This window comes from Schistocerca nitens, chromosome 8 (assembly GCF_023898315.1).
Source record: "Schistocerca nitens isolate TAMUIC-IGC-003100 chromosome 8, iqSchNite1.1, whole genome shotgun sequence".
Lineage (NCBI taxonomy): Eukaryota > Metazoa > Arthropoda > Insecta > Orthoptera > Acrididae > Schistocerca > Schistocerca nitens.
Window position 1 is genome coordinate 22755629 of NC_064621.1, and position 26564 is coordinate 22782192.

The 26564-nt window shown below is 45.1% G+C and overlaps 1 protein-coding gene across 1 annotated transcript in view; it reads right to left on the bottom strand.

The window, feature by feature from the left end:
* Nucleotides 1-26564, bottom strand: part of LOC126198519 (fibrillin-2-like) — a 732236-nt gene that overhangs the window by 626868 nt on the left and 78804 nt on the right. The gene's annotated exons all lie outside the window — the stretch shown is intronic.

The window sequence follows — 26564 nt, forward strand, 5'->3', positions numbered from 1 at the left end:
CAGCTACAGAGTGTGCTGGGTAAGGTAAATTATTATCATCGGTTTGTGCGCAATGCTTCTTCCATTTCAGCTCCGCTTCATCGCTTACGCCGTAAAGGTGTTCCGTTCGTCTGGACGACGGAATGCGAACGCGCCTTTCGCCAGTTGAAATCGGCGTTACTTTCAAATACTTGCCTTACGCCATTCGATCCCCGAAAACCCCTTTTGTTGATGGTAGATGCCTCGGATTTCGGGATCGGTGCTGTGCTTGCGCACAAGGATGGCTCGCATGATCGCCCTATTGCCTTTGCGTCCAAATTGCTCTCATCTGCGCAAAGAAATTATTCACAAATAGAGAAAGAAGCTTTAGCTCTCGTGTTTGGTGTTACCAAGTTCCATGACTTCTTGTATGGTCGTCACTTTACAATCATCACGGACCACAAGCCTTTGACATCACTTTTTCATCCGAACAAGACTGTACCTCCACGTACAGCGCAGAAATTCATTCGCTGGTCACTTTTTCTCTCGCAGTACCGCTACGATATCTTGTATCGGTCCACTGCTAAGCACGGCAACGCTGATGCGTTGTCCCGTTTGCCTGTTGCTGAGGATAAAGCATTCGATTCTTCCGAACTTGCTTGCATGTTCATTGATTCGGAAGCCGATGACGTGGTCGCATCGTTTCCGATTGATTTTCGTCGTGTAGCTACAGCCACAGCTGCTGACCCTGTCCTTGCTCCCGTTTTGCGTTTTGTTGCTACGCAATGGCCCTTGTCAAAGTCACGGATCGAGGATCCTTTGGTTCGCCGTTTTTTTGCTCACAAGGAGAGACTTTTTGTACGACGTGGTGTTTTGTTGTTGCGTTCCGATAATGATCAATCCCGAGTCGTGGTCCCACGTTCGTTACAGTCCTCTGTCTTAAAGCTTCTTCACCAAGGACATTGGGGTATAGTGCGCACGAAACAACTTGCTCGTCAGCACTGTACTTGGTTCGGAATCGATGCTGCGATTACGTATATGTGCTCCTCTTGCGTGGCGTGTGCCGAACAACAATCCGCACCGCCGCGGAAATTCTTTGCTTGGCCGAAAGCCACTTCCCCTTGGCAACGATTGCACATCGATTTTGCTGGGCCATTCTGGAATGCTCGATGGTTGGTTGTGGTCGATGCTTTCAGTAATTTTCCTTTTGTTGTCCGGATGTCTTCCACGACGTCTTCTGCCACAATCCAAGCCTTGTCTGCTATCTTTTGCATTGAAGGTCTTCCGCAGACTATTGTTTCCGACAATGGCCCACAATTCATGTCCGCAGAATTTCAGTCATTCTGCCAGGCCAATGGTATTCAACATCTGACGTCCGCGCCGTTTTCGCCTCAGTCAAACGGTGCCGCTGAACGATTGGTCCGGACTTTCAAGTCACAGATGTTGAAGTTGAAAGAGTCGCATTCTCGGGAGGACGCTTTGTTGCTCTTTTTGTCCTCATATCGCTCTCAGCCCCGCGATGGTCGCTCGCCGGCTGAATTGCTCCATGGTCGTCCTCATCGAACTCTGATGTCTTTGCTGCATCCGCCACATCAGGTTCCTGTGCAGCGGCAGACTCCTGCTTTTGCTCCTGGCGACGTTGTCTATTATCGCAACTATCGCGGTTCACAGCGTTGGCTCGCAGGGCGCATTCTTCGCTGCCTCGGCCGCGCGATGTATTTGGTTTTGGGGGCCTCTGGTGAGGTGCGTCGGCATCTCAATCAGCTGCGCCTCTGTCGTCGCCTGGGTTCTGCCGCTCCCCGTCTGCTTTCAGCGACGGAGCCGTCAGGTCAGCGCCCTGGGGACCCATCTACTGGCTCGCCTCATCCCCAGGTGTTACCGACGATGCCTTCCATTTTGCCTCATGGCGTCGCGCCGCCGCAGCCGCCGCCGGCGCCGCCAGCAGCGGACGCTTCGCTGCAGCCGCCTCGCGCCTCCCTGGGTCACGCGCCGCCGCTTGCTTCCCGTGACCAGCCGTCCTCCGCCATGGACCTCTTGCCCGCTCCGGACCCGATGTCGTCTTCGCCCGTCGGGTGCTCCGACCACATGGAGGTCGACCCTTCTGTCTCATTACGTGCGCATACACCTCATGTTGACGTGCACCCTGGACTAGGTTTGCAGGCGTTTCCTAGCTCCCCTCGGACCGAATGGCCGGGTGCGGGTGGCACAGCCTCGCCTGTTGTTAGGCTCCCCACCTCATCGCATACGTCAACATGGGGTCCTCCCCACGGCGGGCGGAAGCCTTATCTCACGACCGTTCGCCGATTTGCGGGGGAGGAATGTGGTGTCACCGCTAGACACCACACTTGCTAGGTGGTAACTTAAATCGGCCGCGGTCCTGTAGTACATGTCGGACCCGCGTGTCGCCACTGTGTACTCGCAATCCTAGCGCCACCACAGGGCAGGTCACAAGACACGGACATGACCTCGCCCCAGTTGTACGGACGACATAGCTTGCGACCACACGTATCACGTCTTCCTCTCAATTGCCGAGAGACAGATTAAATAGCCTTCAGCTAGTCCATCGCTACTACCTAGCAAGGCGCCATGTGTATCATTGCTAATTGCTTACTACTATGCAAGAGATGTATTTCAACAAGAACAAGACTACATTAAAGTTAAGTATATTAAAATCTCTCTTCTTTTCTTTATAGTTTTCATCCAGTCTCCTGTTTCAGAATTTACGCCCGTCTGCGTTAGTTTCGCGTGCACCTAGCCACTCATTGTGTCGAGACCTTAGGGAATCGACACAACAGAGAGTACATTCGTTTTATGTACACTACATCTTCAGACGTTTACAATTATTTACACGTCGTGAATGTTGTTTCTTTACTTACGGCCTTTCGGAATAACTGTCTTAAAAACTTTCGTTGCAACTGCCACGTCGTTAAATAAATGTATACATCTGAAAATGGGATGCCAATCTTGAAACGCTATAAAAGCAACTGGTTGTAGCTAATCTATACTGCTATACAAAGACAAATCGTTCTTCAACGTAGTTACCAAAAATCTCGAAAAGTACTTGACCGATTTATTTCAGATTCGTACACGATACTCTAACATTCGGACAGAAATAGGCTACATATTTTTAATATATGTAATATATGAATATATACGTGAAACGCAAGGGGGAAACATTGTTGCCGACCGCGGTGGTCTAGCGGTACTAGACGCTTCAGTTTGGAACCGCGCGACTGCTACGGTCGCAGGTTCGAATCCTGCCTCGGGCATGGATGTGTGTGATGTCCTTAGATTAGTTAGGTTTAACTAGTTCTAAGTTCTAGGGGACTAATGACCTGAGAAGTTGAGTCCCATATGCTCAGAGCCATTTTTTGAAACATTGTTATCAAAACTCTCAAAAAGTTCTTGACCGATTTACTTCAAATTTTGTACATGATACTCTAATGAACGTTCAGACGGACATGGGCTGTATATTATTTAAATATACACCATATTTAATACATATGTTATAAATAAGCGAGAAACGTTGTTACCAAAAATGTCGTCAAGTTCTTGATCGATGTACATAGCAATGTAATCGATTCCTGAATATCCATTCAGACTGACGTACGTTATACACTTTTTTTAAGCAACAATGCACCGGTTCTCTGTTAGAACTCGGTACGAGACGTAAAATGCTGAGCTGTGCTGTTCGGTGAAAATGTACGGTTTCGTTTGCTTTCACGTACTCCGTTTTAACTACGGTAGCGTGGCGTTTTAAACAATTAGACAAATTGTTTCTCCCTTATATTTTCGGTTTCCTTACACATAATTTAAACAAAAATTGTGTACGATACGGTGCACTGTTTTGTTTTCTTCTTCGCATCTGGGTTAAAGGATACAGGAAAGTTATATATAAGGCACTGGGTTGCGATTAAAATACTACTACAGAATATGAATAGTCCTCAACTTAGTAATGCCACACGTCCACAAATTAAAATTATGCGAAACATCGTCATTGAAGCTACTATCCTCACAGATCCAACAGTTGGAGAGATCTGTCTCATTACCCACTCAACAATGATCCCAAACGTTTTACCTCTTCATTTTAAGCCTCTTCAATTCCCAGACAAAGTTTCGTTAGTAAGAACAATAACGAAATGGTTCAAATGGCTCTGAGCACTATGAGACTTAACTTCTGAGGTCATCAGTCCCCTAGAACTTAGAACTACTTAAACCTAACTAACCTAAGGACATCACACACATCCATGCCCGAGGCAGGATTCGAACCTGCGACCGTAGTGGTCGCGCGGTTCCAGACTGTAGCGCCTAGAACCGCTCGGCCACACGGCCGGCTCAATAACGAAATGGTCAGACAGGTAGGGAAGAAGAGGAGAAGAACAGAGGGAGGGGGAGAAGGAGGAGGGAGGGAGGAAATGGACATATAGAGAGTGAAGCAGAAGATTGACGAGAGAGGGGGAGGAGGAATGGAGTGTACAGAGAGAGGGGTAAGATGTGATGGACAGAGGGCGGGGGAGGAGATGGACAAAGGGACAGTGGGTAGCAGGACACCCCATTCCCATACATATTTATCAGCATTTCCGGGATCGCTAGTTCATTATGAATTACCTCCAATTTCAACAGTTGCAGTTTGTAATACGTCCACGCTCTCTCTCCCACGGATTTCTTCCGCGGGCCGGATCGAAACCAACCTCTGGCCGCTTATCATCCGTGATTTACGACTTTTATAAATACCAGTTAAGACAAGGACTTGGCGCACGGTGCGAGCGCCAGCTGGTTCACAGGTGATGTATTATGGCAGCCGTGCAGCCATCTGCCCAACTATCCAAAAGATGTCGCTCAACAGGAGTACAGGCGATGATTAAAGATTTATCTCCGGATTCTCAGAGAACGTATGTAGTACAAGGCGACAATATAGCGTACCTGAACTAACGAGTTAGGTTCAAACTTAAGCGCCTTTTTGGTTCTCATATGTCATTATTATCCTAGCTGCCGTCTCTGCCTCAAATACTGCTGTGCTTCAGAAGCTCTGACCGGACCACAAAAGCAAGTGCTCAGTCGTAACTGAAGGCCCGATATTTAACTTGAGGTTTCAAGAGGTAGAAGATACTATGAAACTAAGAATAGTTGATAAGTCAGCCTGTCCTTAACAAAGCTTAATAATTGTATTCTGCGAACTGTGTTTGACCTACGATTCAGCTACTTATCAACGTCTTAGTACTTAGGAAGGCACGTGAAAATGATGGTTTCAAAGATGTAACTTCTGCCGCAAATTCTCTCTTGCATGTGAAGAATATAATAGCTAATGCAATTAACTTCAAACACAAACTGAAATCATACCTTCTTGACAACTCCATCTCCATAGAAGGCTTTCGGAATAGCTTAAGATTGATAAAAAAGACTATCTGTACCAATAGGAAGCCACTTTATGGTATGTGGCGGTGGGTATTCTGGCAGTACTAACATTTTTCCCGTCTATGTTCCATTCATGAATGGTGGATGGAAGGAACAGTTGTCTGTAAACCTCCGAATGAGCTCTAATTTCCCTAATTTTCTTACCGTGGTCATTCACGACACATACATTAGAGGAAGTAATATGTTGCCACACTCTTCTTAGAACCTACGCTCTCAGAATTTCAGACGTAAGCCTCTCCTTTATACACAACGTCTTTCTTGTCGCGACTCCACTTAAGTTCGTTGAGCATCTTAGTAACGCTCTCGCAGTTAATAAACGATCTCACGGCGAAACATGGCGCTCTCGATGGATCATTTCTATAACTTCTATCAATCCACCTTTTAAGGGTCCCACAGTTATAGCAGTACTCAAGAATCGGTCCTACAAGTGTTTTCCGAGCCACTTCTTTCCTGGAGGTGTTACATTTCCTTGATGTTGTTCCACTGAATCTCACCTTGGCATCTGCTTTGCTTACAGTTTGTTTTATGAGGTCATTCTAAAGTTTCATAGTGCTGCCCCAGTTATATTACGGTTGTTACTGTTTCCGGTGGTTTATCGCCAAAAGTGTAATCGAAAAGTAACGGCTCTCTTCGTCTATTTACGTGAAATGCATTGCATTCATTTACGTTCAAGGTCAACTTCTGGTCCCTGCACCAATTATCGATCCTCCGCAGATATCGCTATGTCTCGTCACAAGGTTTTGGCATGTATAATTTAAAACATGTAAATGGTCAGCATGTTGCCATGTTTTTCACTGAGCTATGTATTACGTTTATAGAATGATTGGCACTTTCTCATAATGAAGAGACGTTCTAATTATGATCTATGGATCATGAAAATTAGTAAGTAACAACAGTTCATGGTAATTATGGACATTACGTCCTTCTGTGGAAATTACCAGCGCTCAGTGTGGCGTAGTGTATTGGAATCGTAACTGAAACCCGACGACAGTATTTCCATTTTTTTCATATTGTCTTACGTGACACGATTAGGATGTAGGAATGGCATCTCCTTGGAGATCATTTGTGGTTTTCTTTCGGTTATTCATGTTTACATAGACAGATTCCAATGTTCGAGTGGTATTCAAATGTTATAATGAATTATCAATACCTGGAGTAGTATAACTCGCTCATATGTAAATGGTGCATTTATTTTCTATCTCAGTAGCAGATCTATATTTTGCTCTATCTTGTACCTAACACTGCAATTGCAGTTACTTCATTGATTATCATGTCTTGGCAGTGAGGTAGCATAGAATACCACAGGAGTGTACTGATGCATCCAAAACAGGCAAAGGTTTTTCTCCATTTTGTAGTCATTACTACACAAAACTTTTAAGGCTTTCGTGACTACTTAGTGACAAATTGTCTGTTGGCTTGTGTCTCGGGATCTTCAGCCGACGTTCGTTTCATGATTTTTCTGACATTTCGCCAGCTTGGGTGGCTGGCATTGTCAAAGCTTCACCCTCCATTGCTGCTGGTGGACTGGAGTAGAGCTCGCGAAAACGGCTCTAAGCACTATGGGCTTAACATCTGAGGTCGTCTGTCCCCTAGACTTAGAACGCCAACGCCCAAGGCTTTTCCGCGGTAATTACAGCTGCGGTTTCCCCTTTGTTACCCGCAACGGTCGTTCGCTGCAGCACGGGAATCCAGGATTCGTTCACGTTGAGGCTTTCTTGTTTCCCGTTGAAGCTGTTGTCATGTTGTATATTTCTGCAGTTTCCCTGAACAAGCGGGCAAGAACTTCCCTGTTGGCGAATTTTACTATGTGGTCGGCCTCACACAGCCCGTGCTCCGCCACGGCCGAATTCTCCACCAGCCCCAACCTGCAATGCGGCGTAGATTCGGCGATCCTGGTGTTGGTAGATCGTTCAGTCGGTGCAACATATACTTCCATATGTACATGGTACGCTATATATTCCTGACGTTGCAAGCGGGTTCCTTTCCTCCTTTGCCGATCTGAAACAATCTTTGACCTTCTTTATCGGTTTATAAATAGTCTGTACGCCATGCCTGCACAATATATGCCCGATGTGTAGCAGAAAGGCCACACCCGAATTTCTTTTTCCGATGTGTCACTTCCCCGTCTGTTTGATTCTGTGACACTTTTGATATAGCTGGTGGAGTACCCATTCCTCCTTTCAACCCTTTATTGCTGTCTGAGATGTTGCGGCTCACATATTAGTTCTGCTCGCGTAACGAGCGTGTTAATCGTGCCTCTCTTCTCGCTCCGCTGGCGATTTGAAGAGCTGTGCATGTTGTACCGACGCCATGACCAACGGCGGAAGAAGGAAGTGCAACTGATGTTCCCTTTCGCCTTTTTGTCGCGGTGCCGGGATGAAAGGGGCCGCGTCAAAGTTTTTAAAATGCAAGCGCCCAACCACCCCCGCCAGGTACAGAACTGAACGCGTTTTTCTGCGTGAACGAAGAATTCGTGCAACATGGGGATAATTCACAAGAACGGATGATAAACTTTTGGACATTTGCTGTCAACTAAGTAGCAGCAAGTATCAAGACGACTGGGGAAAGATCGCCAGCACCATTCACAGGAGCAAGCAGAACGATCTCAACCCCTGCACCGAGCGACAGAAGAAATAGTTTGCAAGATGCGGGAAGCAGATTGACAAGGCGATTCCCGACATGTCACGCACAGCGGGCAACTTCACTGAACTCCAGCTGACCAAAGAAAGACAATCTGTCCTTCAAAAAGGAGGGTATATCGTTATCATCCCAAGAACTATAGCTAAAGAGGATGTTCCGACAGAACAGCTGTGAGGGCGGGTCGTTAGTCGTGCTTGGATAGCTCATTCGCTAGAGCACTTGACCAAGAAATGCAAAGGTCCCAGGTCCGAATCCCATTCTGGCTCATAGTTTTAATTTCGCAGGAGTTTCCAGATCAGCTTACTCTCCACTGCAGAGTTAAATTTGTTCTGTAAACTTGCAGAATTGTTGATTAAACTAAATACACTACTGTGATTTGCAGAGTGTGGATATAGATGTAGACTTTCTGGTTCTTCCGTTATCCACTTACCGATGCTTCTTTTGTGAACTGTTACATTCCACGGTACCAAAAGTTTGTAGAATGTGTGGTAAAGAACCGTGCCAGACAGAAGAAAATAAAAAAAATATTTTTATAGTTTGGACTCGATTCATATGGACCCAGATGACTCCTCAGCTGTGAATATAAGAAACATTCTATGATTTTCCAACAGGCTCCCTCTCGTTGACCCTAGTGCCGTGTGCTGGTCGGAAAGGTGATTCTGTTGTTCCTGTAATTCTTCTGAGTCGAAGTATAAAACTGAGGACAAAAGCCGGCCGGGGTGGCCGAGCGTTTCTAGGCGCTACAATCTGGAACCGCGCGACCGCTACGATCGCAGGTTCGAATCTTGCCTCGGGCACGGATATGTGTGATGTCCTTAGGTTAGTTAGGTTTAAGTAGTTATAAGTTCTAGGGGACTGATGACCTAAGAAGTTAAGTCCCATAGCGCTTAGAGCCATTTGGACCATTTTGAGGACAAAACAGGATACAGCAGCCTCCAATTTGGCGGCACGTGCTGACACATTTTGGATTTTTATTACTTAAAAAGACGAAATCCTTCGCTACTTCACGTGTAATGGCAGTTGAGCAGCGAGTGGCGCGTACGACTGCGTTCTCGGCTGAGCAGGCTTCTCAGTGTCCGGGCAGAGTCGTTGACCCGCGGCAGAGGCAGGCTGACGTTATCACCTGCGATAGCAGCGGCCGCCGGCGGGGCGGCGAGGCGGCGTATGGGAAAGTGGCAGAGCGGGAGCCCAGCGCCTTACATCCACTCAGTCGCGCTTTCAGATCAGCAGGTTCGAAACGTAGATGAGATTACAAATAAGTGTTACCAATCACATAGTTTACTATTATTACCGCTACCTGTTTCGAAGGATTACACATTTTACACCATATGGTTTCATATAAATTAATCAGGTGTGTATGTATTATTTGTTAGATGTTTGGGTAATCTACGGCATTGTCTTTCAGTGATCACATTCTTCTTTCCAATCGTGTTTAAATCAAATTTACTTTTCATTCAATGGGCATTGCATTATTAATTGACATAAATCCACCTCATGACGGAGATGTAATCTTCTGAAACTGGTATTGTAACGTATAATAATAAAAGTGATTGGTTCCAGTAATTTGCAGTTTCAGTTGATATTCATAAATGGTCGTGCTCGCATTTAAAGTGAGAATAGAAGTTATTGAAAGAATAAATTGTAGCTGGAACTACAAGGGCCTGTGGAGGACATATAATGCACCACACCGCTATCAACAACACCTGCAGATGTTCACTAACTACAAAATGTGGTCCGTAGGTAGTCTGAAAAAAAAAATATTCAAAAGAACCGCGCACTGCCGCGTTGACCCAGAGAGTACGCAGACGCCTCCACGGGATCAATTTGATTTCTAGGCGTCCATTATTAACAACAGAACAATCCCCCTGGCCCCGACGCAGGACCGGTGTAAGTGAAGAAACTAAACAGCAGAACGTGTGGAATGAAACCTGGACCACTGCCGTCGAATTACCTTCGTCGACGAAAGTAGTTATTTTCTGAGGACTGATGATTACTGTGATATCGTAAAGCTACTAATGCACGTTTTAGCCTTGCAGTCCCTCGTTCTCATCAGCGAGTTTAGTCATGTTTTCGGTCTGTCTAACGTACGGATGTCGGAAGACTCTCACCGCTAACGAACGTTTGAGGACTGTGCAGTTTTGGGGGCAGGACCTCTGAACCCCTCGTCCAGCCAAAAGTTAACACTTGTGGGTAGTATCGTCTATCAAGATGGTAATGTGGGAAGGCACCACTTCCACCTACAGAGCACCTTCCTCCAGGGAAAGGGAATAAACTGAATGGTATTGCCTGCGGTGTCTGCTGCCATAAACCCTATTGAGTGGCCCTTCGGTTCACTGAAACTTTGATTGTGATTTGTCAGACTGGGGGTACGACCCTTGTGACGAACGCGTCTTCAGTACCATAACAACAGTACCGTTTTTCTCAATTATCTGGTTATGGTTCACAGTACGTTACATTTATCCACCAGAACGCTTGCATACCTATTGGGTTGGCGTATAAGCTCGTAGCGTTTTTCCATAAGTTTAATAAACACAACGGATACACGTAACAGAGACTTTAGTCATCAGTAATACAGTTACATTCACTATTTACAATAGTCTGCCAACGCTTGGGTAACTCCTAGATTCCGTCCCTCGAAAGTTGTCCCTTGAAAGTTGTCAGAGAGCGGAAAAGGTGAAAATATGAACACGCAATGTCAGGTGAAAAGATGGGTGCAGAATGACATCCTAGCCCAACTGTTGTGTAATTTTTTTCGTCAGTCGAGCAGAATGCGTGCAGGCGTTGTGGTGGAATAGCACCACTTCACGCAGTCTTCCTGGGCGTTGTTCCTCAACTGTGCCTGCAAGACGTTTTAATTGTTGACAATAAATGTCAGCAGTGATAGTTAAACCTTAGGGAAGCATTATCTGTTGTGGATGCGCGTATGTCTCCGTACGGAGAGTTGCTGCTTGGTTTGGGCAAAACCGTTCCTTTCTTTTCCTTATGTCAGCATGCAGACGCCACTTCTCGTCACCAGTACCGATACAGGATAGGAGTAGTCGGTGCTGTTCACGAGCCAACTGATGACGAGCAAGCAGAGACGCACATACGGCCACCCGCCGATTTTTGTGATTTTGGGTTCGAGCACGCGATACCATCCTACCATATTGCATACAAATGTCGCACGATGGTGGAATGATCACAGTTCATCACATTTGCCAGTTCTCGAGAACAATAATGTTGTCGATTAATGAGTTTAAACGCTCATCATCAAGCCCTGAAGGTCTTCCTGAACGTGGAGAGGCACTCATTAAAAAGAGCAAAGCTTTTCAGTTTCTTGTCGTGCCCTGCCCAGTGGCATTATCCCCATGCACAGCGAAAATGTTTGTGGCTGCCTCCGTTGCTGTCGCCCCTCTATTGAAATCAAACAGAAGAATGTGGTGGGAATGTTCCGATTTTTCCCCTTGGCACTCCATTCTCAACCGTCCACAGTTCCGCTCACTATATCCAAATGAAAAAAAAAAAAAAATAATAATATTCAGTCTCAAATAGCATCAGTGAACTACAAATAAAAAATTACAATCGATAAATAAACGTATAGCAACCGGAATATCAACGTGAAAAACAAAAAGGCTACGATCCTATGCACCAACCTAATAGAATCGTAGGTATTAAAACATGTCATTATGAACCATGTCGAATTTCGCTAAAAATGAAATGATCATGTACAACTATACAACACTGTGTTCGTATCTATAGGCAGCCGATGGAACCACCAGCCAAATGATTTCATTTAAATTTTCCTAGATATTCTTATGACTAAATCACAAAATTTCGGAAACCAACAAAATAATTCACTACGCTCAATGACGGAAAGTCATGGGAAGGCGAAGGAACATTAGTCGGTCGTCTGTTGTTGAAGCCTATGCGGTGCATTTCTCGCCGTGCGATAGGAATGGTTTCCTGACGTCCCACATTTAAATTGACAGCGATCTAACAGGTGTAGCCTGTGAATCGCCCTCTATGACTTTGTGGAGACGACGTGACATCGGTTCGCCAGACACGGGTTACATGTGTGAGAACATTATTTCTGTAATATTGAAAACTGACTGTAGGCACTGTTGACCTCGGACAACAGAATTCGTACGTATTCTCTTATAAGTTGCGACCCATGCGCCTTGCACCGGTTACCACCCCAATTTCAGTGGTGGCTAACTAGCGACATGATGCCATGTCCACTACACACTGTCACTAACAGACTTCTCAGACATTTCGACTACAGTAGCGCCATACACAACACCAAGCAGGAAAATCTGTGCGTCATACGAAGCACATCTTCTAAGGAGACAACACTTCCCGTGCTCTTGGCCATTCAGTTTATCGCCGTATCCTCAAATACATTTCACTTTTGTGAAATATATTGTCGGGGTCGGCCAGCTCGTCCCACGCATCCCCCGATCGGACTACGACTGTGGTTGCACGGGATACTGCCCACATTGAGGCTGATCCCTCACCTGTGGTAGAGTGGGAGGTCGTCTCAAGGTGTGGCAGGGGGCGAAAGACATTCCGGAGGGCTGAACGGAAGGCCTCTATAGTTTGTCTGACGAACCGGTTTCAGGCTGTCTCAGACTGATACTGATCTTCGGCCTGACATGGCTGCTCGTCCTGTTCCAGAGGTTGCCCCTCATTCTGCAAGATCCGGGCGGTCGCAGAGGGTGGGCTTACTGGTAGTTGGGAGCTCCAACGTCAGGCGCGTAATGGGGCCCCTTAGGGAAATGGCAGCAAGAGAGGGGAAGAAAACCAATGTGCACTCCGTGTGCGTACCGGGGGGAGTCATTCCAGATGTGGAAAGGGTCCTTCCTGATGCCATGACGGGTACAGGGTGCACCCATCTGCAGGTCGTCGCTCATGTCGGCACCAATGATGTGTGTCGCTATGGATCGGAGGAAATGCTCTCTGGCTTCCGGCGGCTATCTGATTTGGTGAAGACTGCCAGTCTCGCTAGCGGGATGAAAGCAGAGCTCACCATCTGCAGCATCGTCGACAGGACTGACTGCGGACATTTGGTACAGAGCCGAGTGGAGGGTCTGAATCAGAGGCTGAGACGGTTCTGCGACCATGTGGGCTGCAGATTCCACGACTTGCGCCATAGGGTGGTGGGGTTTCGGGTTCCGCTGGATAGGTCAGGAGTCCACTACACGCAACAAACGGCTACACGGGTAGCAGGGGTTGTGCGGCGTGGGCTGGGCGGTTTTTTAGGTTAGATGGCCTTTGGCAAGTACAGAAAGGGCAACAGCCTCAACGGGTGCGGGGAAAAGTCAGGACATGCGGGGACCAAGCAGCAATCGGTATTGTAATTGTCAACTGTCGAAGCTGCATTGGTAAAGTACCGGAACTTCAAGCGCTGATAGAAAGCACCGAAGCTGAAATCGTTATAGGTACAGAAAGCTAGCTGAAGCCAGAGATAAATTCTGCCGAATTTTTTACAAATGTACAGACGGTGTTTAGAAAGGATAGATTGCATGCAACCGGCGGTGGAGTGTTCGTCGCTGTTGGTAGTAGTTTATCCTGTAGTGAAGTAGAAGTGGATAGTTCCTGTGAATTATTATGGGTGGAGGTTACACTCAACAACCGAGCTAGGTTAATAATTGGCTCCTTTTACCGACCTCCCGACTCAGCAGCATTAGTGGCAGAACAACTGAGAGAAAATTTGGAATACATTTCACATAAATTTTCTCAGCATGTTATAGTCTTAGGTGGAGATTTCAATTTACCAGATATAGACTGGGACACTCAGATGTTTAGGACGGGTGGTAGGGACAGAGCATCGAGTGACATTATACTGAGTGCACTATCCGAAAATTACCTCGAGCAATTAAACAGAGAACCGACTCGTGGAGATAACATCTTGGACCTACTGATAACAAACAGACCCGAACTTTTCGACTCTGTATGTGCAGAACAGGGAATCAGTGATCATAAGGCCGTTTCAGCATCCCTGAATATGGAAGTTAATAGGAATACAAAAAAAGGGAGGAAGGTTTATCTGTTTAGCAAGAGTAATAGAAGGCAGATTTCAGACTACCTAACAGATCAAAACGAAAATTTCTGTTCCGACACTGACAATGTTGAGTGTTTATGGAAAAAGTTCAAGGCAATCGTAAAATGCGTTTTAGACAGGTACGTGCCGAGTAAAACTGTGAGGGACGGGAAAAACCCACCGTGGTACAACAACAAAGTTAGGAAACTACTGCGAAAGCAAAGAGAGCTTTACTCCAAGTTTAAACGCAGCCAAAACCTCTCAGACAAACAGAAGCTAAACGATGTCAAAGTTAGCGTAAGGAGGGCTATGCATGAAGCGTTCAGTGAATTCGAAAGTAAAATTCTATGTACCGACTTGACAGAAAATCCTAGGAAGTTCTGGTCTTACGTTAAATCAGTAAGTGGCTCGAAACAGCATATCCAGACACTCCGGGATGATGATGGCATTGAAACAGAGGATGACACGCGTAAAGCTGAAATACTAAACACCTTTTTCCAAAGCTGTTTCACAGAGGAAGACCGCACTGCAGTTCCTTCTCTAAATCCTCGCACAAACGAAAAAATGGCTGACATCGAAATAAGTGTCCAAGGAATAGAAAAGCAACTGGAATCACTCAACAGAGGAAAGTCCACTGGACCTGACGGGATACCAATTCGATTCTACACAGAGTACGCGAAAGAACTTGCCACCCTTCTAACAGCCGTGTACCACAAGTCTCTAGAGGAACGGAGGGTTCCAAATGATTGGAAAAGAGCACAGGTAGTCCCAGTCTTCAAGAAGGGTCGTCGAGCAGATGCGCAAAACTATAGAACTATATCTCTGACGTCGATCTGTTGTAGAATTTTAGACCATGTTTTTTGCTCGAGTATCATGTCGTTTTTGGAAACCCAGAATCTACTATGTAGGAACCAACATGGATTCCGGAAACAGCGATCGTGTGAGACCCAACTCGCTTTATTTGTTCATGAGACCCAGAAAATATTAGATACAGGCTCCCAGGTAGATGCTATTTTTCTTGACTTCCGGAAGGCGGTCGATACTGTTCCGCACTGTCGCCTGATAAACAAAGTAAGAGCCTACGTAATATCAGACCAGCTGTGTGGCTGGATTGAAGACCTTTTAGCAAACAGAATACAGCATGTTGTTATCAATGGAGAGACGTCTACAGACGTTAAAGTAACCTCTGGCGTGCCACAGGGGAGTGTTATTGGACCATTGCTTTTCACAATATACACTCCTGGAAATTGAAATAAGAACACCGTGAATTCATTGTCCCAGGAAGGGGAAACTTTATTGACACATTCCTGGGGTCAGATACATCACATGATCACACTGACAGAACCACAGGCACATAGACACAGGCAACAGAGCATGCACAATGTCGGCACTAGTACAGTGTATATCCACCTTTCGCAGCAATGCAGGCCGCTATTCTCCCATGGAGACGATCGTAGAGATGCTGGATGTAGTCCTGTGGAACGGCTTGCCATGCCATTTCCACCTGGCGCCTCAGTTGGACCAGCGTTCGTGCTGGACGTGCAGACCGCGTGAGACGACGCTTCATCCAGTTCCAAACATGCTCAATGGGGGACAGATCCGGAGATCTTGCTGACCAGGGTAGTTGACTTACACCTTCTAGAGCACGTTGGGTGGCACGGGATACATGCGGACGTGCATTGTCCTGTTGGAACAGCAAGTTCCCTTGCCGGTCTAGGAATGGTAGAACGATGGGTTCGATGACGGTTTGGATGTACCGTGCACTATTCAGTGTCCCCTCGACGATCACCAGTGGTGTACGGCCAGTGTAGGAGATCGCTCCCCACACCATGATGCCGGGTGTTGGCCCTGTGTGCCTCGGTCGTATGCAGTCCTGATTGTGGCGCTCACCTGCACGGCGCCAAACACGCATACGACCATCATTGGCACCGAGGCAGAAGCGACTCTCATCGCTGAAGACGACACGTCTCCATTCGTCCCTCCATTCACGCCTGTCGCGACACCACTGGAGGCGGGCTGCACGATGTTGGGGCGTGAGCGGAAGACGGCCTAACGGTGTGCGGGACCGTAGCCCAGCTTCATGGAGACGGTTGCGAATGGTCCTCGCCGATACCCCAGGAGCAAGAGTGTCCCTAATTTGCTGGGAAGTGGCGGTGCGGTCCCCTACGGCACTGCGTAGGATCCTACGGTCTTGGCGTGCATCCGTGCGTCGCTGCGGTCCGGTCCCAGGTCGACGGGCACGTGCACCTTCCGCCGACCACTGGCGACAACATCGATGTACTGTGGAGACCTCACGCCCCACGTGTTGAGCAATTCGGCGGTACGTCCACCCGGCCTCCCGCATGCCCACTATACGCCCTCGCTCAAAGTCCGTCAACTGCACATACGGTTCACGTCCACGCTGTCGCGGCATGCTACCAGTGTTAAAGACTGCGATGGAGCTCCGTATGCCACGGCCAACTGGCTGACACTGACGGCGGCGGTGCACAAATGCTGCGCAGCTAGCGCCATTCGACGGCCAACACCGCGGTTCCTGGTGTGTCCGCTGTGCCGTGCGTGTGATCATTGCTTGTACAGCCCTCTCGCAGTGTCCGGAGCAAGTATGGTGGGTCTGACACACCGGTGTCAATGTGTTCTTTTTTCCATTTCCAGGAGTGTATATAAATGACCTAGTAGATAGTGTCGGAAGTTCCATGCGGCTTTTCGCGGATGATGCTGTAGTATACAGAGAAGTTGCAGCATTAGAAAATTGTAGGGAAATGCAGGAAGATCTGCAGCGGATAGGCACTTGGTGCAGGGAGTGGCAACTGTCCCTTAACACAGACAAATGTAATGTATTGCGAATACATAGAAAGAAGGATCCTTTATTGTATGATTATATGATAGCAGAACAAACACTGGTAGCAGTTACTTCTGTAAAATATCTGGGAGTATGCGTGCGGAACGATTTGAAGTGGAATGATCATATAAAATTAATTGTTGGTAAGGCGGGTACCAGGTTGAGATACATTGGGAGAGTGCTTAGAAAATGTAATTCATCAACAAAGGAGGTGGCTTACAAAACACTCGTTCGACCTATACTTGAGTATTGCTCATCAGTGTGGGATCCGTACCAGATCGGGTTGACGGAGGAGGTAGAGAAGATCCAAAGAAGAGCGGCGCGTTTCGTCACAGGGTTATTTGGTAACCGTGATAGCGTTACGGAGATGTTTAATAAACTCAAGTGGCGGACTATGCAAGAGAGGCGCTCTGCATCGCGGTGTAGCTTGCTCGCCAGGTTTCGAGAGGGTGCGTTTCTGGATGAGGTATCGAATATATTGCTTCCCCCTACTTATACCTCCCGAGGAGATCACGAATGTAAAATTAGAGAGATTAGAGCGCGCACGGAGGCTTTCAGACAGCCGTTCTTCCCGCGAACCATACGCGACTGGAACAGGAATGGGAGGTAATGACAGTGGCACGTAAAGTGCCCTCCGCCACACACCGTTGGGTGGCTTGCGGAGTATAAATGTAGATGTAGATGACTCCTCTATAGCACAAATACTCAATAAATACCTTCATTGTCCGATAGTTTGTTCGCCACTCCCGGTTCGGCTCCAGAACTTAACGAGACAAACTCCCCATCGCACGCTTCCCTCAGAGTTAGTGGTAAAATAGTCTAGCGGATAGCCTGTCAGAAACTGAACAAATAAAAGCTTAAAATCAGGAAGAAGGTGTACGCAAGTGTGAAAAAAAAGCAAAATCTAAACAGCGAATGCTCCAAGATTAAGATGTGCAAAATCGAGAGAAAATTAATAGTCATGACGACGTGTTTAAGTGGTTACGGTCTTGGACTGCGAGGGAGGGATTCGTGTTCTAATGTCTCTCGTACCCAATACTTTTTTCACAAAATTATGAGCTGTCCGTCCTGTGATTGACGTGTCTGTTCGCTGTACTCGGATTTGTATCTGCGGCGTATTGTAATGTCCGTTTGCAACAGTAAGATGAAATGAAGGGACTTCCAGACGTATGTACCTCCTTTTTGTTGTATATACGCACCGCATGTTGGTACCATTTTGGAAGTTTTGACTCTTGAATTTGTATTGTAATAAATTCACATCCGTTTATTTGTTGTTTTCATTTCTGTGAGGGCTCTGTGTGGCATCTCGCCTATTCTCACTATTCATCATATTTACTCGCGACATTAATCACATGACTGATATTCTATAACCAATGTCCAATGTATGATATGAAAATTGAGAAGACTACAGAAGGAGAACAGACATGTCAATGACAGGACGGAGAGTCCATAATTTTGTAAAAAAGAAGATACAAAGGAGATTTGCACACGGATCTCGGGCTTCACAGTCCAGCACCACGGCCATGTAACTCACACGCCGTGGCTGTTCAGATTCGCTTGATGTTGCAGATTTTCACTGTTTCTCTTTTGCCACTTTTTTCGCCGTGTTCTTCCTGTTTTCATGCTTGATCTGTGTGCAGTTTTTGACGGGCTGTCCACCGGGTGCGATGGGCAGTTCCCCTTGTTACAGCTGCCGCTATGAGCTCTTGTACTCTGCCTCGTTCTCTGTTATGACTGGAGGCTAACCGTGTTTGTGATAGTGTAGTTCACTACAAGCCACCAGCCTTTCGCACAGGGAGCATCTGTAACGACTGTCTAAATTACAAATTATTTACGAGTTGTATTTTTTACTAGAATTTATTTACAAATTTTACTTTTATTCAAGGCGTAATGTGTAAATAAATCTCGTCGCTAGGTTTTCTCCTCCTCCGTCATTTTTTCGGCACAAAATTTCACTTAGCACTGTGTTGTAATCGAACATCGTCTCCGTAATGTGGTAACTCGAGAGGTTGGGCAGACTGTGTGATATTCGCTATTTTTGGGTTAATTAAAACAGCAAAAAAGTTAATACTTTCAGCCAGAAGGCAAATACTTGTTTATAAAGAATGATTAATGTATAATAAGGCGTCGCATAGCGACGGTCGAATTTCATAAATAATGTAATTCGTCGTCTTTGGGCGGCAATATAAACAGAAGAATACGGATCGATATGCGATCCTTCACTATTTTGTTCGCTCTAGAACAAATAAAGCCCTGAGCGCTAGAGACTTGTACTGTTTCTCTTAAGTAAGACGGACACAGATTTGTGGCGGTCTGATCTAATTTTTACTAAATGAATAAAAACGTGTTCCGCCTAAGTTTGAGTGAAGTGTAAAAAGAAGAACTGTTATAACTTATCGTGACGACGCATGGGTGACTCAAGAGGACAATGACTATATAAAAGAGCGCTAAATGGACATGAAACGGACATAAAAATCTACCGTCATTGTAATACTAAGCATAAGGTACGATATATGTTTTAGTTATAATAAATGTTCGTTCTGGAAATATTGAATCATTTAGCAGTGCTCATTCCTATCATCTCCTCAGTATTATTTTCATTTTAATTATGAATTTTTCTAAGATTACAGACACCAAGATCAGCAGTCCAGTGTGCGTGTTACATTGATAAAAAGAAAATCGTTTTATCGTCTTCTTGCATCAGCTTCAATATTGAATTTCCCTTTTGTGTGATGTTACAGTTGTTTTTGCGCCCTTAAGAACTTTCTGGTCCCTCAGGAAATTGTTTTGAACAATAACTTTACGACCGGATATGATCGTATCTACGATCATGAAGTAATCAGAAAGACGATAATGCAATTTCTTAATCTATGCCACGCCAGCTGTGACTGCTTCAAGCCACGTGAAACTGCAAGAGCTATTCACATTTAATAATGCAATATTTTATGACAATTGTCAATCCATGATTCTTACGCCAATTGTGATTGATAAAACAGTAAGCGAAGTCTCAAATTCCAACTTTTCCATTGAGTATCAACATCACTTTTATTTTGTTACATCACAACTGACAATCTTGAACTGAATCGTCCCCAAGGGCTCTATTTTCGACCGTGTCCCCTTGTTTTTTAAACGATTCTTATTATTTCTGTTCACATAATTTTCCCAGAATATCTCCTTCCTCGAAACTCAGCCTTCTGTGCCTAGTAAATGAGAGTTATTTCAGACCGATAACTCGTGTACAGCGGCAGTGTTCGCATGCAACAAATGAATTGAATTCGAATGTCACGCACATGAAGGCAGGGTGCTGACCACTGACTTCAGGGTAACAGCAAATCGACTCGGACCATCTTCATTCCTCTGTTTCTCTCTCTGAGCGACCGTGACCGTCGCTAGCAAGAGAGCGTTGCATATGCGTCGCAAGCAAATGGCCACCAAATAGCAGCTGCCCCTTTATAGCTGTTGCAAGGGCACCGTCCTATAAGCTTTAAGTTGTCAGTATATCCAGTGAGAACCAGACTCGCTTAATAAGTGAGGTGTTAATATTAATTATCACTCTAGATGTATTTTTAATTGGTGTTTTGTAGATGCAGTATAGCCATAAATGAAACCGAGTTCTCTTGTAATTATTTAACGTAATGCCAACTGAGAAATTTATTTCACCCCCCCCCCCCCACCCGCCGCTCTCGCGCATGCCCCCCCACGCGCACACACACACACACACACACACACACACACACACACGCGCGCACGCGTATCCGACCATCCTGATTTAGGTTTTCCGTGATTTCCCTAAATTGCTTCAGGCAAATGACGGAGTGGTTCCTTTGAATGGGAACACTTTTGAAATTATGAAACAGTAGTATAAAGAACCCCCCATGAACCATGGACCTTGCCGTTGGTGGGGAGGCTTGCGTACCTCAGCGATACAGATAGCCGTACCGTAGGTACAACAACAACGGAGGGGTATCTGTTGAGAGGCCAGACAAACATGTGGTTCCTGAGGAGGGGCAGCAGCCTTTTCAGTAGTTGCAAGGGCAACAGTCTGGATGATTGACTGATCTGGCCTTGTAACAATAACCAAAACGGCCTTGCTGTGCTGGTACTGCGAACGGCTGAAAGCAAGGGGAAACTACGGCCGTAATTTTTCCCGAGGGCATGCAGCTTTACTGTATGATTAAATGATGATGGCGTCCTCTTGGGTAAAATATTCCGGAGGTAAAATAGTCCCCCATTCGAATCTCCGGGCGGGGACTACTCAAGAGGATGTCGTTATCAGGAGAAAGAAAACTGGCGTTCTACGGATCGGAGCGTGGAATGTCAGGTCCCTTAATCGGGCAGGTAGGTTCGAAAATTTGAAAAGGGAAATGGATAGGTTAAAGTTAGATATAGTGGGAATTAGTGAAGTTCGGTGGCAGGAGGAACAAGACTTCTGGTCAGGTGACTACAGGGTTATAAACACAAAGTCAAATAGGGGTAATGCAGGAGTAGGTTTAATAATGAATAGGAAAATAGGAACGCGGGTAAGCTACTACAAACAGCTTAGTGAACGCATTATTGTGGCCAAGATAGATACGAAGCCCACACCTACTACAGTAGTACAAGTTTATATGCCAACTAGCTCTGCAGATGACGAAGAAATTGAAGAAATGTATGATGAAATAAAAGAAATTATTCAGATAGTGAAGGGAGACGAAAATTTAATAGTCATGGGTGACTGGAATTCGAGTATAGGAAAAGGGAGAGAAGGAAACGTAGTAGGTGAATATGGATTGGGGATAAGAAATGAAAGAGGAAGCCGCCTGGTAGAATTTTGCACAGAGCACAACTTAATCATAGCTAACACTTGGTTTAAGAATCATGATAGAAGGTTGTATACATGGAAGAACCCTGGAGATACTAAAAGGTATCAGATAGATTATATAATGGTAAGACAGAGATTTAGGAACCAGGTTTTAAACTGTAAGACATTTCCAGGGGCAGATGTGGACTCTGACCACAATCTATTGGTTATGACCGGTAGATTAAAACTGAAGAAACTGCAAAAAGGTGGGAATTTAAGGAGATGGGACCTGGATAAACTGAAAGAACCAGAGGTTGTACAGAGTTTCAGGGAGAGCATAAGGGAACAATTGACAGGAATGGGGGAAAGAAATACAGTAGAAGAAGAATGGGTAGCTTTGAGGGATGAAGTAGTGAAGGCAGCAGTGGATCACGTAGGTAAAAAGACGAGGGCTAGTAGAAATCCTTGGGTAACAGAAGAAATATTGAATTTAATTGATGAAAGGAGAAAATATAAACATGCAGTAAATGAAGCAGGCAAAAACGAATACAAACATCTCAAAAATGAGATCGACACGGAGTGCAAAATGGCTAAGCAGGGATGGCTAGAGGACAAATGTAAGGATGTAGAGGCTTATCTCACTAGGGGTAAGATAGATACTGCCTACAGGAAAATTAAAGAGACCTTTGGAGATAAGAGAACCACTTGTATGAACATCAAGAGTTCAGATGGAAACCCAGTTCTAAGCAAAGAAGGGAAAGCAGAAAGGTGGAAGGAGTACTTGAGGACAATATTATGTAAATGGAAGAGGATGTAGATGAAGATGAAATGGGAGATACGATACTGCGTGAAGAGTTTGACAGCCGTGCGGTTAAAGGCGCTGCAGTCTGGAACCGCAAGACCGCTACGGTCGCAGGTTCGAATCCTACCTCGGGCATGGATGTTTGTGAGGTCCTTAGGTTAGTTAGGTTTAACTAGTTCTAAGTTCTAGGGGACTAATGACCTCAGCAGTTGAGTCCCATAGTGCTCAGAGCCATTTGAACCATTTTTGAAGTGTTTGACAGAGCACTGAAAGACCTGAGCCGAAACAAGGCCCCGGGAGTAGACAACATTCCATTGGAACTACTGACGGCCTTGGGAGAGCCAGTCCTGACAAAACTCTACCATCTGGTGAGCAAGATGTATGAAACAGGCGAAATACCCTCAGACTTCAAGAAGAATATAATAATTCCAATCGCAAAGAAAGCCGGTGTTGACAGATGTGAGAATTACCGAACAATCAGTTTAATAAGCCACAGCTGCAAAATACTAACACGAATTCTTTACAGACGAATGGAAAAACTAGTAGAAGCCGACCTCAGGGAAGATCAGTTTGGATTCCGTAGAAATACTGGAACACGTGAGGCAATACTGACCTTACGACTTATCTTAGAAGATAGATTAAGGAAAGGCAAACCTACATTTCTAGCATTTGTAGACTTAGAGAAAGCTTTTGACAATGTTGACTGGAATACTCTCTTCCAAATTCTAAAGGTGGCAGGGGTAAAATACAGGGAGTGAAAGGCTATTTACAATTTGTACAGAAACCAGATGGCAGTTATAAGAGTCGGGGGACATGAAAGGGAAGCAGTGGTTGGGAAGGGAGTAAGACAGGGTTTTAGCCTCTCCCCGATGTTATTCAATCTGTATATTGAGCAAGCAGTAAAGGAAACAAAAGAAAAATTCGGAGTAGGTATTAAAATCCATGGGGAAGAAATAAAAACTTTGAGGTTCGCCGATGACATTGTAATTCTGTCAGAGACAGCAAAGGACTTGGAAGAGCAGTTGAACGGAATGGACAGTGTCTTGAAGGGAGGATACAAGATGAACATCAACAAAAGCAAAACGAGGATAATGGAATGTAGTCGAATTAATTCGGGTGATGTTGAGGGTATTAGATTAGGAAATGAGACACTTAAAGTAGTAAAGGAGTTTTGTTATTTGGGGAGCAAAATAACTGATGATGGTCGAAGTAGAGAGGATATAAAATATAGACTGGCAATGGCAAGGAAAGCGTTTCTGAAGAAGAGAAATTTGTTAACATCGACTATAGATTTAAGTGTCAGGAAGTCATTTCTGAAAGTATTTGTATGGAGTGTAGCCATGTATGGAAGTGAAACATGGACGGTAAATAGTTTGGACAAGAAGAGAATAGAAGCTTTCGAAATGTGGTGCTACAGAAGAATGCTGAAGATTAGATGGGTAGATCACATAACTAATGAGGAGGTACTGAATAGGATTGGGGAGAAGAGGAGTTTGTGGCACAACTTGACCAGAAGAAGTGATCGGTTGGTAGGACATGTTTTGAGGCATCAAGGGATCACCAATTTAGTATTGGAGGGCAGCGTGGAGAGTAAAAATCGTAGGGGGAGACCAAGAGATGCATACACTAAGCAGATTCAGAAGGGTGTAGGTTGCAGTAGGTACTGGGAGATGAAGAAGCTTGCACAGGATAGAGTAGCATGGAGAGCTGCATCAAACCAGTCTCAGGACTGAAGACCACAACAACAACAGTATAAAGAAATATATGTAATGTAAAAATGTGTAAATATTATATCTATATTAAGAAACATGGGCTCTGACAGTTTATGTTAGCTGGGCACTACTGCTTCGAGTGTCTACAACGCGATTTTGTAAATGTCTCTATGGCAACGCCTTTTCATAGCTCCGTAGACGGCTACTGGTTTCTCCTGAATTCGTTTGCGCTTTGCAGTTGAAAGCCGTCAAGAGCGCTGCCAAGTGTCACGGATTTCCTTAACATCACTCGACTAGAGGAGTGTCTTAGTAGTAAAGAACAAATGTATTAAAATTTCATGCACGATGCGACATTTTTTCACGTATCTCAGTGTTCATGACCTTTTGAACTATGTGTTGAACAGTGATATACTTGTGTAGGTACATACAGCGGCATATGTGAATACTGTCAGCGAAGTATTTTGAGAATAGAGTTAGTAGCAAAGAAGTAATAAATTTAAACGTTATGTATGATGCGGCAGTTATTCACGCATCTCAATTTTTTTAACGTTATATCTCCTGAACTATATGTGGTACCGTAATGTATTTTTGTAAGTGCATTTAGAGGCATATGTGGATACTGCCTGCGAAACGTATTGCGAATACAGTCAGTAGCACAAAAGCCATACATTTAAACGTCACGCACGATGCACTTTCTCATATATCTCATTGTTCATGACGTCATATCTCCTGAACCATGATAGGTAGGTTGTTCTTACCCCCACACCGATTACTGCCTGATAGTAAGGGTTATTTCTACCAAGTTTGGTTGAAATTGGTCCAGTGGTTTAGCAGGAGATGTGGAACATACACACACACAGACACACACACACACACACACATATACACACACACACACACACATGTGCATATATAAATACATTTTTATATATATGTGTGGAGTAGTCTTGTTCTAAATGAGCCGGCCGCTGTGGTCGAGCGGTTCTAAGCGCTTCAGTCCGGAACCGCGCTGCTGCTACGGTCGCGGGTTCGAATCCTGCCTCGGGCATGGATGTGTGTGATGTCCTTAGGTTATCTAGGTTTAAGTAGTTCTAAGTATAGGGGACTGATGACCTCTGATGTTAAGTCCCATAGTGCTTAGAGCCATTTGAACCATTTGTTGTAAATGACGTAAAAAACGCGTCTTTTTTAGATATGCAAAGCGCCTGATACTTTCCTAATTTGGCAGTGTGAACCTGGATAGAGTTTCTGGTACCTTGAGGGACACGCTCTAATCTCGATGTCATGTGTAGTTTCCGTGCAGGAAAAATAAATATGTTTAGTCCCTGTTGTTTCATTTCCACTTTGAAGTTTAGGGTTATTGAAAATGTTGTGGACAATTTCAAGCGATTGTAAAAAGTCTTAGTATTGATGTCATATTTTATATGATTATATGCATGGAAACAGCAACTGAGGAAGTTTTAATTTGTCACGATGATCAGCAGCAACATGCCTGCCAGACCAACACAGAAGGCATTTTGCGCAGTTCCATTGGCGATGGTGCTCCACTGCACATTTCTTGGATATGGTAGGACGATGCGCCCGTCGCGCATCAGCTGGCAATCTCCAGTTGCTGTAATGGCCCCCACGTTCCCCAAACCTGACTCCGCGTGCTTTTTACTTGTGTAGTTACTTAAAAGACATCCACTTCCTCCAAACGTCGATGACTTGCAAGCACGTATCAGGCCGGCTGTGGCCGACGTCGATGCGGACATTTTGGGACGAGAGTGGGCCGAATTGGACTCTACAACTGGACGGTTGCCGTATCAATAACGGTTCACACACTGATCATTTGTTAACACGACACAAAAAACTCCTTCAGTTGCTCTTTTCATACATGTAATCATATAGTACCTAACCTCAATACAAACATACATTCAGTCGCTTGAAAGTTTTTAGACTATTTTGAGTAACCCTATATTTCTCTATGTCCGTTTTACATGCTGTCGATATCAGAGCCAAATTGCTCCATTTTTAGAACACGGCTGAAGGACTGAATCTAAATCCGCAGTCTATGTCATCACGTGACAGAGAGCGTGGCAATTCTATTTTGAAATAGGAATTATTACATGTGTCACCACAAGCAAGAAGACACACAGAATTCAGCCTTCTGTCTCTAGTATAATCACTATCCACACTGACCAACAAAAACAAATTGCCTAATCGATCGCCCAAAACCCAGTGACGTCTGACAGATTGCTGTACTTGAGATTTTTCGGGTTTGTGGTGATACATAAAACACCTACGTGTTGGGCTGGTGCACAAGTTCGTAGCGTTTTTCCGTAAGTTTGATGAACACAACAGATACACGTAACAGAGATTTTAATCATTAACAATATATTCTCCGTCTCTATATACAA